General features: G+C 37.7%; 1 long non-coding RNA gene across 1 annotated transcript in view; it reads right to left on the bottom strand.

Moving 5' to 3' along the window:
- Positions 1-15,885, bottom strand: part of LOC307009880 — a 184,651-nt gene that overhangs the window by 42,569 nt on the left and 126,197 nt on the right. The window lies entirely within an intron of this gene.

The following is a 15,885-nucleotide window of genomic DNA, read 5'->3' as shown; positions in this document are numbered from 1 at the left end:
AAAAGGGCCAACTTTACTGAAATCACTCATAAAAATGACAGATATCTGTGATGATCTTTACTGAAACCATCTGTTATTGTGGGAGGATTGAATTGTGCTGAATATTAATGATGTTAGGTTAATCGAGTGTTATAATCCATGTTTGAACATATGCGTGTCAGAGAGACACAAACTACTGAAACACTTTTAGAAAACAAATTTGTCAGAATGAAAGTAAAGCCACACGCTTTCGGATTTAGATATATGCAAGATCATTTGATATAACAGCTTGACAAAATACACGCACACTAATGTGGAACATATTTGTTTACTGAAAATGCAAGACACTTTGCAAACACTATCAAAATCAGCTAATACTGTATTTAGCTAAATAATCTAACTATTGTCTAATAAACAGGGTTACAGGGTTATGCTTTCATTGGCATCTTGCTATATTTATATAGTTCTCTGTGAACAAATGTGACTTGATAAACAGAATGTAAAGGAACACTGACATTTACAGTTAAAGTCCAAAATAACATTATTTGCATGTCTGCAAATGAACCGTATGTAATTGTTCCAGCGGCTCTGAGCTGCGGATCATAATCGTACGGCTTCATATGTGAACGGATAAATATCTCTCTCCTCTTGGACTGTGGACTGTACATCTCAATAATGAAATAAGAAAATGCTTGCGAATTTAAGATTCATCACCAATATCTGTAGAAAAGAAAATTAAACTCTTGTGTCTCTCTCAGGCTGTTTTGGGGAATTATGTCTCGACAAACGCAGAAATTGCTGTGGCTGATGATCGTCTATTGTGGATCAAGCCAGATAAGTATGTAGCTTTAAACAATAAATTACATTTATCAACTTCTTATCAACTTATCAAGAAGTCTATAATGCCAATGAATATGTTGTTTGGTGAGCGAATTATAATTTTTTTTGTTGAAGAAGTAAGTAAAAAAACTAAATCACATTCTATGATTTTGTTATATTGTTGTTTTATAACATTATGTCACATCGTCACATTCAGTTTTAGTTTAGTTTGTATTAGTGGATTAGTTTTATTTCCTGTTTCCAGTCTGTTCCCTTTCGAATGGGAACTCGCACTGCGCCCCCCTAGAGGACACTTTGGGGAATGCCTAAACGCGACACTAAACACGATTGAGTCTAAACACGACAATGAACTTAACATTAGCCGGCAGCCTATGATGTCACTACAGGTGTGACCGTCAGTATAAAAATGCACCTGTGAAATACGTCATCCTCTTTCTTGTCTTCAGGAGACTGTCTAATAAGGCGAATATGGCAAGCACTAACTCGAAAAGCTTTCGCAGGTGTGTTCGTCCATGTTAGCGTTACCTGACATCCGATGACACTCACGGCATGTGCTATTTGCCTGGGAGAGGAGCATGCACACTCAGTCCTTGAGGGGCTGTTTGTGTGCATTGTGAGCGCTTCTCAATGAAGAAACTTCGCTCTCATTTGTCCCTCTTCTCGAGGGAATTGGAACAACCATCTGGTTCAGGACCTGTTGTGGCTGAGGCGAGTAGGAGGCATATTGTGGGGTTTACAGGTGGAGCTTGCTGACAAATTTGAAAGAGGTATGAATATCTCTAATTCAGCGGCGGCTGACGAGGGCGAGTTGCTAGATTTTGATGACAAGGATGTTTTGAGCTAAGATGAGCAGGATGAGGCTTGTTGAGGCCAAAGATGCCTCTGAGCACTCTCAGCTCGCCTGCCCCGCATATGAAGACCTGCTGAATGTTATGTCCCGCACCACGGGCAGGTTAAGATCTTCTGTGGATTCATGAGGAGCGCATTCCCTCGTGGTCGCTTGGATGAGCGCTTTTTGTTGGGAAATAACGGCCCAGCTCATACGAGCCTTCCCTTTCTCCAAGATATTCACGCTGAGTTGGAGAGATCTTGGAGAAAGCCATATTGAGCTTGCATCCATTACACTCAAGCAAACTATCTCTCAATGGGTGAGGCATCCGCATTGAGGGCTTCGACTCTGCCAACTAAGCAGTTGCATGTCACGTCATGCTTAAATGGCAAAATACATGTGGTAGCATGTCAGTATGGGGTGGATTTGCACAAGATGGCCATGCTGCAAGCCTACTAGGTTGACTTGCTAAACAACCTGGATGTTTTTGGCATTATGTTTTAAAATACTGTACAACTGCCTTGCTGATGGTTAAGCACAGGAGGCTAGTTGTGAATACAAGTGGATAACATATTTCACAGGTGCTCTTTTATACTCACGGTCACACCTGTAGTGACATCATAGGCTGTCGCCGGCCAATGTCAGGTTCATTGTCGTGTTTAGACTCGTGCTTCCGGTCATGCTGGAGGCATTGTCAAAAGTGTCCTCTAAGGGATGCAGAGCGAGTTCCCCTTCTCAGGGAACCATGTTTACATAGAAACCAAGGAAATGTCTCAGGTTACGCAAGTATGTTCTTATTCGTTGTCATAGTGAATTATTGTTTCATTGATTCCTTTCACCTGCCCCTAGTTTAGTTTTCATTATCCTTTGTATTTATAGTCCTCAGTTTGTTAAATTCTTTGTCTGGCATTTTTTGTGTATCACACACTCTGTTACGTTTATCCAGTGTTTATCCTTGCTTGTTTCCTGGTTTTGATTCGTTTATTAAAGAATACGGCTGCATTTAGATCCGCTTGTATCGTCTCCTCTTGCTTGCCTGACCTGAACGTTACAATCATTACAAAAACATCTCAATGTTATCTTTGTGCAAACTGCTCAAAAATATACTAGTTTAATTTGACAAATGCATGTTTCTGGGACTCAGGTGACACAGGTAGATGTGAAATATACACTGCTATTGTGACCATAGGATTAATTGTACATTTATTATCTGAATGTTCTAGTGACAGATACATTTCCAAACTCTCTGAATCCAGGGAATGAAAAGCCATTTCCACCAGCTTGTGATACAAAAATAAAGAACGTTTGCACAATGAATGTCAAAATAAACACATCTTGTCTAGGTAAAACATTTATTTATTTTATATATTTTATTGTATCTGTTCTATTCTAACTCTTTAGAAAGTATTTTGTTTAAACAATTAAACAATGTTCTCTCTGGTTTCCAGGGCGCTGCGAAACAGATGGCAAAAAACAAAGTTTCAACATAACAAATAATGGAGGGAAATATGAAGTAAGAATGGATGAAACAAGTGCAGACACAGAGCTGTGGTTTTTGCCAAATGAATTGAATTGTCTGCAATCACAAGTACAAAAAATAGGTGTGTGTCATCCTAAATTTAATGGCGTTTTAACAAACAACTCATAAGTACAAAGGTATTTTAGTGTTGCCATTATTTGATCATTGATATCAGTGATGATGAAGTTACCACACCTAAGACAAACTGTTTGAATGGAGTCTGTGTGTTAATTGTCTTCTAAGCACTGTAATGAGTTTGGAAGAGCATATTATGGTAAAGACTATTTTAGACTAGTTATATTTAGTGAAGTTTGTAATAACTCCATTTCCTTCAACTGGTTTATTAGTAGAGATTGTGACCAGCCCCATCTGCACCCCTGTCTGCAAGTCAGTCTGCACCTTTAATGGAAACTCACCCCTCGGTAAGATTTTGTCCACTTTTACAGTGTTTTTTTAATTCAGTTTATCTCTTCAATTAGGACAGGGCAGTGGTTATTTAACAGGACAGGTGTAACTTACCATTATGGGAATGTGTCTGTGCTGATATCTGATATCTATATATAATATTTTTATGTGCATTATTTAATTTATGTCATTTTCCTGTGTTATATTCTCCTGGAAATAAGAATGAAACAAAAGCAATTAGAAGTGTAACCTTGTCTTACTAATGAGAGATATCAGGGTCCCTGGCTCTACCATTGGAGAAAGCATAACGGTCAACGTGGATCACGTGTGCCTCAATCCCATTACACCCTTGACGTCACTGAATTTCATTCAGAGTTGTAGGACAGTTAATCACTGTTTGCGGATACCATAGAAAAGAACTAGAAGTGCCGTAAATTAAATCATATTTCGCAATTGTCCGTGACTTAACAGCTTTTTTTTTTTGTGTAAACTCTAAAATTAGATAAATCTAAAACAGATGTTTCAGAGCAAACTAGGCTGTATGTTAACATATTGACAGAAAACCGGTAGTTCTATGTGAAATCAGACATTGAGCACCCTCATATAGCCAAAATAGCATGATCCTCGTTTCATAACACCCTCTGCGAAAATTCAGGCTCCTCCTATCGAAGCATTGAATCTTCGACTATTCGGGGGTCACCCCTAATTACGTTATTTATTTTTTTGCTAATCTTGTAGGCTAACCTAGCAGGTGGGGCAGAACCACTAAAATATAGTATATATGTAATTTCCCATTCCTTTTAAAAGCCAGTTTACTGAACGCGTCTCCAGAGTGCAAACGGATCTGCTCGTGCAAGCAGACCATCTACGGGACAAGCCGGATTCCACCATTTCTTTATGTACACAATAATAATTATAACTGCTGCTGTGCCCTGTGTGTGTAATAGGCAGAGTGTGTGTGTGTGTGTGTGTGTGTGTGTGATAAGCAGAGTATATGGGCGTTGTAGACCCGCCTATAGGCGCACATTACTAACGCGCTCTTTAAAATATATATATATATATATTGTGCCATTGACTTTAGACCAGGTTTGTGTTGGTCAATGGCGCAGTCTATTTCAATTGCCACAAAATAGCAACGCGTCAACAATGCGCCTGGACACACCTCGTTTTCAGACGCCCATGGGTGCAAATGCATTTGCTATTTAAACAACGTGACGCAGGACGTGATAATGATAACTGCGTAGGGCTGAAACTAGCAAAAAACACTTGCGTCACATGACCTAAGACATCCAATGACATGAAATTAATTTGAATATAAGTGATCTCATGGATGTGACGGTTGTGGTTCGTGGTCATATTGGCACTAGCTGCTGTATTAATTGTGGCGTATTCAAACGATTTTGACACAGGACTTTTATATTTACGTGCTTTAAATGCATATTTCCCTCCGTGCACCGGAGTGGGGGTGGCAACGGGGCCTGGGCCCAACATCGCTGCTTGCAGCTATATTTATAATTTTTTCTTTTATCTTTTAAATAATCTTCAAATGATTTGATTACCTAAGGGTAAGAGACCCAGAGAGCAGTTGTCATGTATAGATATGAAACAGCTTCACAAACAGTGTGATTCATAAAAAAAATGCTGATTCATCCAGTAATGAAACAATGAAGAACTTATGTATTTATTTTTGAATTATTAATTCAAATATTTTTTACAAAATATTTAATTCAAATTAATTCAATATTTTACATAGACTGCAGCAATTAACTTTTGTCAGAACCTCTGTAAATCACGTTATTTTGTTTAGTTGACTGTTCGTGGGAGAATCGTGATCTCTGTTTGAAACCAAAAAAATTGTGATTCTCAATTTATCCAGAATTGTGAAACTCTAAAACACGGACAAACAGAAACGATGCAGACATAGTAAAAACCAAACAGAGTCTCCATGTGACAACATAATTACATTTAAAACCTACTTATGTCGCATTCTATTCTGTCGTGTTTGCACCTGTTCCCATTATCCTTAATTAGTTTACCTTCTTCCACCTGTGTTCAGTTAATTATCATCACCTGTTTTCAGTTCATCAGTGTTAGTATTTAGTTCCTTGAGTTCAGTCAGTCTTTGTCCGTTCACATTCTTTATTGGTGTGTGTTACCCTCCTGCCCGTCTGTACCTTTTGAGTGACATTGAGTAAAAGTTTTTATTGAAGCTCTTTGACTCACTAGTCTTCTTCAACCTACACCACACCGTGACAACTTACTTGTTTATTTCTTTGGATGTTTTCTATTCTTGTTTGTTGTTAGGCTTGTTTTGTGTTCACAATGTTATCCTCCTATATTTTGTCTTATCATACCCTGTACATAGACTGAAAAAAATACTGGGACCAACCATCTGAGGGCGATCAAAATGTTTTGGCTCCACTTTTCAGGACGTGTGTGGCACACTTGGTCATGTGCTTAAAAAAGGGAGAAAAACTAATTTGGGGTTTACCCAGGACATTTCCAAAATACGCTCAAAGAGGTTTACCAATCACAACACACTGCTCCAGCTGACCAATCAGAGCACATTGTGCTTTTTAGAAGGAGGGGCTTCATAGAGAAAGTAACTAAACAGAGCTTTACTGACAGAGTGGAAACAAAATGTAAACAATGTTAACTATAGGGATAAAAATGCACATTCAAGCTTGAAAACCTGTTCTAGTAGAGCCTAAAAAAGGGCATAACATGGCCTCTTTATCTCTCTTGTGTTTTATTCCTCTGTTGTTCTTTTATTAACTTCCTGATTGTATCTGATGGTATTCAATGCAGAAATCATATTGATTTTAACTTGTACATCTGACGTTGAACTGTGTGTTCAGTGTTTCCCCTACAATGTATTCAGCAGTGGCGCAGAGCTGGATTTTCACATATTACGACAATATTACGACATTCACTTACACACTGTAAAAGCACAACAGTAAAAGTAGACGCCTCCGTCTCAACATATTGTACGCGACCGTTGCGACGTATATTCACATCAAATGTTAACGCAGAGGAACTGGACACTGCAGTTCACAAAAGTTCATTATTTGCATGTGATTTAAAGCCTTGCCGGTCAAACATGTAATTCACACGCTTTTCTGAACGCAAACACCAGACGCGCACATGCACTAAAAGCCTGTCTAACAGCGCCTGGTTACTGGGCTGTTATCTTTCGAGTCTTATTGCGCTAATACTGTCAAATACACACAAGGTTTACATAAACAAAGTTGGTTATGTCTAAAGTGAAAGAAAACAGAAAATGTAGAGAAAATCTGCTTGTTAAATACGTATTAGACGCGTCGCGTGCAGGTCTTAAAGAGACAGTAGCCATATAATAGTAAACATGCTGCAGCTTGTCCTTAACCCTCTGGGGTCTGAGGTGTTTTCTGGGTCCTGGAAGGTGTTCTGACATGCTCTAACATTTGTGCTTATTTCTGTTACTGTTGATATTTTCATGGCTAAAATCTTATTACACTGTATTCAGCACAAACTCTGCTACAATAATATGTCAGCAGCATGTATGTAAAAGTTTGTCGTTTTGAGATAACATCTATGCGTGGTTTGTGAAAATGACAAAAAAAAAAGTCACTGAAATAAGGTTATGAAACCCAAACTGATTATTTCTACACAAGACTTTTGGAAATTGTATCACGTAGCCTAGAATATTTGCTCCAAAACTATGTGAAAATCACCTTGACTACTCATTCAGATAAGACAATATATTGATTTAAAATTTGTAAGACATGTCTTGTGTAAGAAAGCTTTATGCGAGTAGGCGTTAACCAGCCATGAATATTGAGTGTTTCACACCTGAGAGAGACAAAGAGCCTCCCATAATGGCCCTATTAGGAGCTCTCAGGCACTATGAGGAACTTTGAACAAAGAATGAGGAGATTTTAAAAAGAATGGCTTTTTGATTGTTTGGATTTATTTACAACACAACAATCCAAAGATACACAACAAATGGCAAAAAAGCACATTATTTAATACACTGAACTAAAGACAGAGACTTAACCAGTCACACACATTTGTGCCATTCCTGAAACAGTGCATACCTGTCATTAAAAAGGTGTTTGATTTTTCACTTTACCATGTTCTGCTCATGTTGAAGTCAGCAGGACTATACCTAAAAAAAATTAAAAAAACCTGTGAACATGCTGATATTAAGAGAAACTAGGGCTGCACGATTTTGGTAATACATTTTAGATTTGTTCTGGTTAAAATTGCTTTTAAAATGTATAAAATACACACACACACACACACACACACACACACACACACACACACACACACACACACACACACACACACACACACATATATATATATATATAAAAAATGAACACCAGGTTTGTTGTGCCTTGTAGGCATACATGCAGGGCTGCATAAAATAATAACAATAGTATAGCAGGCATCGTTAAAAAGGAACACTTCAGTAACACTACACTAGAGAAAAAGATATTTATTATCATATGTTACTTCAAATGTTTACATCGATATGACGTGTTTCGTTGTCACGGCTACATAAACAAATTTCCGCACACAGGAAGACAGATGTTATGGTAATATTTTACATGTATTTTAATCACAAAAACTAACGTTTGCATCAAGTGAAAGCATCAGGCACATTGGCTACCTAATAAGCTGTTTTAAATGTAAAATGTTCAATGCCGCGCTGATGTGGGGTCGGGTATCCATCCTATCAAACTGAGAACATTCACTGAAGCATCGAGCAACAGTTCGACTGCAATGTGAAGTGTATGCAACAATACTAACTAATATAATTCAGAATTATTTCTTACCTTAAAATCTTTCTTGTCTTCAAATCGCGTTCTTCTTCTTCTGATGTAAATCCAATAATCTCACAGCGTGTCTTCCAAACTCGACGACAGCAGTGGACTGATGAAGTTTGGCGGCGCTTTGTTGTTGAGGTAATGGGCACGTTCGCGCGACACATGGACGATTTGCATCTCTATATGTTTTGCGCGTGTGGGTGTGGTCACATTAAAACTAATGAGCAAGGGTTAGAGTTGGTTTTATACAAATTACTTAAACAGAGAATATTTGTTTTCGTTTTGAATCAGATCATTTAAAACTACACACTTAAATGTTTATAAATAAATATATAGAGCTCACAAATGTGTGACAAGTATTCGCTGAGTTTTGTTTATGTTTAGAGACGTGCTCAAGAAAAAAAAAGTTCACGAGACGGAAAGGCAGAAAGCACACCCTGTTTAATTTCTTTATTTTACAAAAGCACAACGTTTTGTTTTGATTGTAAGTGGACATATACAAAAATACGGAGTATTTTAAATCTATTCAGCTGCTATGTGAAAAAAATCGCGCAAATCACGCCGGCGTGATTGCCGACCCCAGAGGGTTAAAGGGATAGTTCACCCAAGAATACAAAATTCTGTCATTATTTACTCACTCTAATGTTGTTCCAAACCTGTATTCATTTATTTCTTGTGCTGAACACAAAATAAGATATTCTGAAGAATGTGGCAAACCAAATAGTTGCTGGTTCCCATTTACTTCCATAGTAGAACAATGGAAGTCACTGGGGTACATCAACTATTTGGTTACCCAGATTCTTCCAAATAACTTTTATTTTCAACGAAAGAAAGAAACTTATTTGGGTTTAAAACAAAAAATCAGGCCTTGAATCTGTTGATATTGATTCATATTTGTATGTCTCAAAATGTCCATTTCTATCCACAACACTTGTCAGAAGTCATGGTTCAAGGGGTAATTAAAAAAAATAAAAAAATTCCAGAGGTGCATGCCCCCGGACCTCCCCACACGCGGCTTGGTAACAACCTCCGGCACGTAACAGCACCGCTGCTGGAAAAATTTCTAGGGGAAACACTGGTGTTATCATGGTCTCTTGAGGTTGTCTGAAATTCCCTTCTGTTGATCCAAAGACGACAGGTGAAAAAGCTACATTTGACAATGATACATGCACATAGGACTCATTATTCATTCATGACTACACTGTGTCAATATTTAACATGTTAGGGTAACTATGATGAACATGCATTATGAAAAATCAAATCGAATTACAATCAAATTCATGTATAGGTTTATAAAAAAAATTTTTTTTATAAACATATACATGAATTTGATTGTAATTTCATAATGCATTTTCAACAACAACAACAGTATATTGGCATCACTTTAATCTGTGGGATCCAAATGCAGAGATTTATAATTAAAACCCATCTCTTATTTATTACTTTGTGTTGAAGGAAAAGAAGAAAGCAAATACGTTATTCATTTTAACGGGACAGAATGGATGTGTGTCATCTGTGTTGATGAAAGATATACTACTGTCACACCACTGTCAGACACCACTACTAACAAACCAACATCCAGTTTCACATTATCTGAGACAACTAACAATCCAACTACCAGTTTCACACCATCTGAGACAAATAACAATCCAAATACCAGTTTTACAAAATCTGAGACATTTAACAATCAAACTACCAGTTTCAAACCATCTGAGACAACTAACAATCAAACTACCAGTTTCAAACCATTTGAGACATCTAACAATCCAACTACCAGTTTCACACCATCTGAGACAACTAACAATCCAACTACCAGTTTCACACCATCTGAGACATCTAACAATCCAACATCCAGTTTCACGGCAGACAAGATATTTAAGAATCTAACCACAGATGATCTAAAAAACAAGGATGGTTTTATTGATCCAAGTACCAGTTTCACACCATCTGAGACAACTAACAATCAAACTACTAGTTATACACCATCTGAGACAACTAACAATCCAACTATCAGTTTCACACAATCTGAGACATCTAACAATCAAACTACCAGTTTCACACCATCTGAGAAAACTAACAATCAAACTACCAGTTTCAAACCATCTGAGACATCTAACAATCAAACTACCAGTTTCACACAATCTGAGACAACTAACAATCAAACTACCAGTTTCAAACCATCTGAGACATCTAACAATCCAACTACCAGTTTCACACCATCTGAGACAACTAACAATCAAACTACCAGTTTCACACCGTCTGAGACAACTAACAATCAAACTACCAGTTTCACACCGTCTGAGACAACTAACAATCAAACTACCAGTTTCACACCATCTGAGACATCTAACAATCCAACTACCAGTTTCACACCATCTGAGACAACTAACAATCAAACTACCAGTTTCACACCGTCTGAGACAACTAACAATCAAACTACCAGTTTCACACCGTCTGAGACAACTAACAATCAAACTACCAGTTTCACACCGTCTGAGACAACTAACAATCAAACTATCAGTTTCACACCATCTGAGACAACTAACAATAAAACTACCAGTTTCACACCATCTGAGACAACTAACAATCAAACTACCAGTTTCACACCATCTGAGACAACTAACAATCCAACTACCAGTTTCACACCATTTGAGACAACTAACAATCAAACTACCAGTTTCACAAAATCTGAGACATCTAACAATCAAACTACCAGTTTCAAACCATCTGAGACATCTAACAATCAAACTACCAGTTTCACACCATCTGAGACAACTAACAATCCAACTACCAGTTTCACACCATTTGAGACAACTAACAATCAAACTACCAGTTTCACACCATCTGAGACAACTAACAATCCAACTACCAGTTTCACACCATTTGAGACAACTAACAATCAAACTACCAGTTTCACAAAATCTGAGACATCTAACAATCAAACTACCAGTTTCAAACCATCTGAGACATCTAACAATCAAACTACCAGTTTCACACCATCTGAGACAACTAACAATCCAACTACCAGTTTCACACCATTTGAGACAACTAACAATCAAACTACCAGTTTCACACCGTCTGAGACAACTAACAATCAAACTACCAGTTTCACACCGTCTGAGACAACTAACAATCAAACCACCAGTTTCACACCGTCTGAGACAACTAACAATCAAACTACCAGTTTCACACCATCTGAGACATCTAACAATCCAACTACCAGTTTCACACCATCTGAGACAACTAACAATCAAACTACCAGTTTCACACCGTCTGAGACAACTAACAATCAAACTACCAGTTTCACACCGTCTGAGACAACTAACAATCAAACTACCAGTTTAACACCGTCTGAGACAACTAACAATCAAACTATCAGTTTCACACCATCTGAGACAACTAACAATCCAACTACCAGTTTCACACCATCTGAGACATCTAACAATCCAACTACCAGTTTCACACCATCTGAGACATCTAACAATCCAACTACCAGTTTCAAACCATCTGAGACATCTAACAATCCAACTACCAGTTTCACACCATCTGAGACAACTAACAATCAAACTACCAGTTTCAAACCATCTGAGACATCTAACAATCAAACTACCAGTTTCACACCATCTGAGACAACTTACAATCCAACTACCAGTTTCACAAAATCTGAGACATCTAACAATCAAACTACCAGTTTCAAACCATTTGAGACAACTAACAATCAAACTACCAGTTTCACAAAATCTGAGACATCTAACAATCAAACTACCAGTTTCAAACCATCTGAGATATCTAAAAATCCAACTACCAGTTTCACAAAATCTGAGACATCTAACAATCAAACTACCAGTTTCACACCATCTGAGACATCTAACAATCCAACATCCAGTTTCACACCATCTGAGACATCTAACAATCTAACCACAGATGATCTAAAAAACAAGGATGGTTTTATTGATCCAAGTACCAGTTTCACACCATCTGAGACAACTAACAATCCAACTACCAGTTTCACACCATTTGAGACAACTAACAATCAAACTACCAGTTTCAAACCTTCTGAGACATCTAACAATCAAACTACCAGTTTCACACCATCTGAGACAACTAACAATCAAACTACCAGTTTCACACCATCTGAGACATCTAACAATCAAACTACCAGTTTCACACCATCTGAGACAACTAACAATCCAACTACCAGTTTCACAAAATCTGAGACATCTAACAATCAAACTACCAGTTTCAAACCATCTGAGACATCTAACAATCAAACTACCAGTTTCACACCATCTGAGACAACTAACAATCCAACTACCAGTTTCACAAAATCTGAGACATCTAACAATCAAACTACCAGTTTCAAACCATCTGAGACATCTAACAATCAAACTACCAGTTTCACACCATCTGAGACATCTAACAATCAAACTACCAGTTTCACACCATCTGAGACAACTAACAATCCAACTACCAGTTTCACACCATTTGAGACAACTAACAATCAAACTACCAGTTTCACAAAATCTGAGACATCTAACAATCAAACTACCAGTTTCACACCATCTGAGACAACTAACAATCAAACTACCAGTTTCACAAAATCTGAGACATCTAACAATCCAACTACCAGTTTCACAAAATCTGAGACATCTAACAATCAAACTACCAGTTTCACAAAATCTGAGATATCTAACAATCCAACTACCAGTTTCACAAAATCTGAGACATCTAACAATCCAACATCCAGTTTCACACCATCTGAGACATCTAACAATCCAACATCCAGTTTCACACCATCTGAGACATCTAACAATCCAACATCCAGTTTCACAGCAGACAAGATATTTAACAATCTAACCACAGATGATCTAAAAAACAAGGCTGGTTTTATTGATCCAAGTACCAGTTTCACACCATCTGAGACATCTAACAATCCAACTACCAGTTTCACACAATCTGAGACAACTAACAATCAAACTACCAGTTTCAAACCATCTGAGACATCTAACAATCAAACTACCAGTTTCAAACCATCTGAGACATCGAACAATCCAACTACCAGTTTCTCAAAATCTGAGACATCTAACAATCAAACTACCAGTTTCAAACCATCTGAGACATCTAACAATCCAACTACCAGTTTCACATCATCTGAGACAACTAACAATCAAACTACCAGTTTCAAACCATCTGAGACATCTAACAATCAAACTACCAGTTTCACATCATCTGAGACAACTAACAATCAAACTACCAGTTTCAAACCATCTGAGACATCTAACAATCAAACTACCAGTTTCAAACCATCTGAGACATCTAACAATCCAACTACCAGTTTCACAAAATCTGAGACATCTAACAATCAAACTACCAGTTTCAAACCATCTGAGACATCTAACAATCCAACTATCAGTTTCACAAAATCTGAGACATCTAACAATCCAACTACCAGTTTCACACCATCTGAGACATCTAACAATCCAACTACCAGTTTCACACCATCTGAGACATCTAACAATCCAACTACCAGTTTCACACCATCTGAGACATCTAACAATCAAACTACCAGTTTCACACCATCTGAGACATCTAACAATCCAACTACCAGTTTCACACCATCTGAGACATCTAACAATCCAACTACCAGTTTCACACCATCTGAGACATCTAACCATCAAACTACCAGTTTCACACCATCTGAGACATCTAACAATCAAACTACCAGTTTCACACCATCTGAGACATCTAACCATCAAACTACCAGTTTCACACCATCTGAGACATCTAACAATCAAACTACCAGTTTCACACCATCTGAGACATCTAACAATCAAACTACCAGTTTCACACCATCTGAGACATCTAACCATCAAACTACCAGTTTCACACCATCTGAGACATCTAACAATCAAACTACCAGTTTCACACCATCTGAGACATCTAACCATCAAACTACCAGTTTCACACCATCTGAGACATCTAACAATCAAACTACCAGTTTCACACCATCTGAGACATCTAACCATCAAACTACCAGTTTCACACTATCTGAGACATCTAACAATCCAACTACCAGTTTCAAACCATCTGAGACATCTAACAATCAAACTACCAGTTTCACACCATCTGAGACATCTAACAATCAAACTACCAGTTTCAAACCATCTGAGACATCTAACAATCAAACTACCAGTTTCACACCATCTGAGACATCTAACAATCAAACTACCAGTTTCACACCATCTGAGACAACTAACAATCCAACTACCAGTTTCACACCATCTGAGACAACTAACAATCCAACTACCAGTTTCACACCATCTGAGACATCTAACAATCAAACTACCAGTTTCACACCATCTGAGACATCTAACAATCAAACTACCAGTTTCACACCATCTGAGACAACTAACAATCGAACTACCAGTTTCACACCATCTGAGACATCTAACAATCAAACTAACAGTTTCAAACCATCTGAGACATCTAACAATCAAACTACCAGTTTCAAACCATCTGAGACATCTAACAATCAAACTACCAGTTTCACACCATCTGAGACATCTAACAATCAAACTACCAGTTTCACACCATCTGAGACAACTAACAATCCAACTACCAGTTTCACACCATCTGAGACATCTAACAATCAAACTACCAGTTTCAAACCATCTGAGACATCTAACAATCAAACTACCAGTTTCAAACCATCTGAGACATCTAACAATCAAACTACCAGTTTCACACCATCTGAGACAACTAACAATCAAACTACCAGTTTCACACCATCTGAGACATCTAACAATCAAACTAACAGTTTCAAACCATCTGAGACATCTAACAATCCAACTACCAGTTTCACACCATCTGAGACATCTAACAATCAAACTACCAGTTTCAAACCATCTGAGACATCTAACAATCAAACTACCAGTTTCACACAATCTGAGACATCTAACAATCCAACTACCAGATTCACACCATCTGAGACAACTAACAATCCAACTACCAGTTTCACACCATCTGAGACAACTAACAATCCAACTACCAGTTTCACACTATCTGAGACATCTAACAATCCAACTACCAGTTTCAAACCATCTGAGACAACTAACAATCCAACTACCAGTTTCAAACCATCTGAGACAACTAACAATCCAACTACCAGTTTCACACCATCTGAGACAACTAACAATCCAACTACCAGTTTCACAAAATCTGAGAAATCTAACAATCAAACTACCAGTTTCAAACCATCTGAGACAACTAACAATCCAACTACCAGTTTCACACCATCTGAGACAACTAACAATCCAACTACCAGTTTCACAAAATCTGAGAAATCTAACAATCAAACTACCAGTTTCAAACCATCGGAGACAACTAACAATCCAACTACCAGTTTCACACCATCTGAGACATCTAACAATCAAACTACCAGTTTCACACCATCTGAGACGTCTAACAATCCAACTACCAGTTTCACACCATCTGAGACA

The sequence above is a fragment of the Phoxinus phoxinus genome (assembly GCF_949152265.1).
Source record: "Phoxinus phoxinus genome assembly, chromosome: 13".
In the NCBI taxonomy this organism is placed as follows: domain Eukaryota; kingdom Metazoa; phylum Chordata; class Actinopteri; order Cypriniformes; family Leuciscidae; genus Phoxinus; species Phoxinus phoxinus.
Note: the sequence above shows the minus strand (reverse complement) of the source record. Positions and strands in the feature narration are given on the sequence as shown.